This window comes from Sciurus carolinensis, unplaced genomic scaffold (genome assembly GCF_902686445.1).
Source record: "Sciurus carolinensis unplaced genomic scaffold, mSciCar1.2, whole genome shotgun sequence".
Taxonomy (NCBI): domain Eukaryota; kingdom Metazoa; phylum Chordata; class Mammalia; order Rodentia; family Sciuridae; genus Sciurus; species Sciurus carolinensis.
In genome coordinates, this window is record NW_025920121.1 from 1,347,975 (window position 1) to 1,350,512 (window position 2,538).

The following is a 2,538-nucleotide window of genomic DNA, read 5'->3' on the forward strand; positions in this document are numbered from 1 at the left end:
GCATGACTCAATTATCATGAAACTGAAGTATTTTCTCTGCTCCTTGTTCCCACTCTGCTCGCAACATCTGAGCACTCTATTTTTAGGTTTTCTAGACAGTCCACTTATGTATTTGTTTTGCAGTACAGTAAATTGCAGGTTGAAAAGTGCTGATATTGAACTTTCTTTTCTGAGAAAGTTTCACGAATGGATTTCAATGAAACTTTGCCTATCATCTCCCCTCCATATTCCCACTTTGCTGTGCAGATGTGGTGGTTCCACCCTGCACGGTGCTTCTGTTATAACAAACTGTTTCGATTTGCATGAATTGAGCTTTCCCTATGAACGCACTGTTAGGCAGTAACTAAAATGCGTTTTCTGAGCAAATGCACGACTCAATTTTCGTGAAACTCGGGGTACATTCTCTTTTCCTCATGCCCTCTCTGCTCCCAACATCTGAGCTGTCTACCTCAAGGTTTTCTGTACAAGCCCCTTTTGTATTGCTGTTGCAGGTCTCTAACGTGCAGATTGAAAAGGGCTGAAATTGAAGTTGCTTTTCTGAGAAAGTTTCACGAATGGATTTCAATGAAACTTTGCCTATCATCTCCCCTCCACATTCCCCTTTGTTCCACAGATGTGTTGTTTCCACCATGCATGGTGCTTTTGTTTTAACAAACTGTTTTGATTTCCGTAAATTGAGCTTTCGTTATGCACGCAGTGTTATACAGAAACTGAATTGCGTTTTCTGAGCAAGTGCAAGACTGAATATTCATGAAACTCGGGGTATTTTCTCGATTCCTCCTTCAGACTCTGCTTCCATCATCTGAGCAATGTACTCCAGGTTTTCTGACAAGCCCATTATGTATTTCTGTTGCAGTACTCTAACGTGCAGGTTGAAAAGCACTGAAATTGAAGTTGCTTTTCTGAGAAAGTTTCACGAATGGATTTCAAAGAAATTTTCCTATCATCTCCCCTACTCATTCCCAATTTGCTCCACAGATGTTGTAGTTCCACCTTGCACGGTGCTTGTGTTATATCAGACTGTTTCGGTTTCCCTGAATTGAGCTTTCCCTATGCACTCAGTGTTACGCAGCAATTGAATTGCGTTTTCTGAGCAAGTGCACGACTAAATTTTCATGAATCTCGGGGTATTTTCTCTTCTCCTCTTTTCCTCTACGCTAGCAACATGTGAGCACTGTACATCCAGGTTTTCTGGTCAAGACTCTTATGTATTGCTGTTGCACTACTTTAACCTGCATGTTGAACACAGATGAAATTGAAGTTGATTTTTTGAGAAAGTTTCACAAATGGATTTCAATGAAACTTTACCTATCATCTCCTGTCCTCTATGCCACTTTGCTCCACAGTTGTCGTGGTTCCACCATGCAGGGTGCTTCTGTTATTACAAATTTTTTCGATTTCCCTGAATTGAGCTTTCCCTATGCACGCATTGTTACCCAGCAACTGAATTTTGTTTTCTGACCAAATTCACGACTCAATTTTCAGGAAACTCGGGTATTTTCTCTTCTCCTCGTTCCCACTCTACTTGCAATATCTGAGCACCCTACCATTGGTTTTCTACAAAAGCCCCTTATGTATTTCTGTTGCAGTACTCTAACATGTAGGTTGAAAAGGGCTGAAATTGAAGTTGCTTTTCTGAGAAAGTTTCACGAATGGATTTCAATGAAACTTTGCCTATCATCTCCCCTCCTTATTCCCACTTTGCTCCACATATGCGGTGGTTCCACCTTGCACTGTGCTTGTGTTATAACAAACTATTTCGATATCCCTGAATTGAGCTTTCCCTATGCACGCAGTGTTAGGCAACAACTGAATTGCATTTTCTGAGCAAATGCACGACTCAATTTTCATGAAACTCTGATTATTTTCTCTTCTCTCGTTCCCACTCTGCTTGCAAGATCTAAGCACTCTACCTTTAGGTTTTCTACATAAGCCCCTTATTTTTGCTGTTGCAGTACTCTAACGTGTAGGATGAAAAAGTCTGCAATTGAAGTTGCTTTTCTGAGAAACTTTCACGAATGGATTTCAATGAAACTTTTCTATCATCTCCCCGCTTCATTCCCACGTTGCTCCATAGATGTGGTGATTGCCCATGCACGGTGATTGTATTATAAGAAGTTGTTTGGATTTCCTTGAATAGAGCTTTCCCTAAGCACGCAGTGTTATGCAGCAACTGAATTGTGTTTTCTGAGCAATTGCACGACTCAATGTTCATGAAACTCAGATTATTTTCTCTTTTCCTCGTTTTCACTCTGCTCACAACATCTGAGCATTCTACCTCCAGGTTTTCTAGACAAGCCCCTTATGTATTGCATTTGCAGTACTCTAAGGTGCAGGTTGAAAAAGGGTGTAATTGAAGTTGCATTTCTGAGAAAGTTTCACGAATGGATTTCAATGAAACTTTCGCTATCATCTCCCCTCCTCATTCCCACATTGCTCTGTAGATGTGGTGATTCCCCCATGCACGGTGCTAGTATTATAACAAAGTGTTTGAATTTCCATGAATAGTTATTTCCCTATGCACGCAGTGTTATGAAG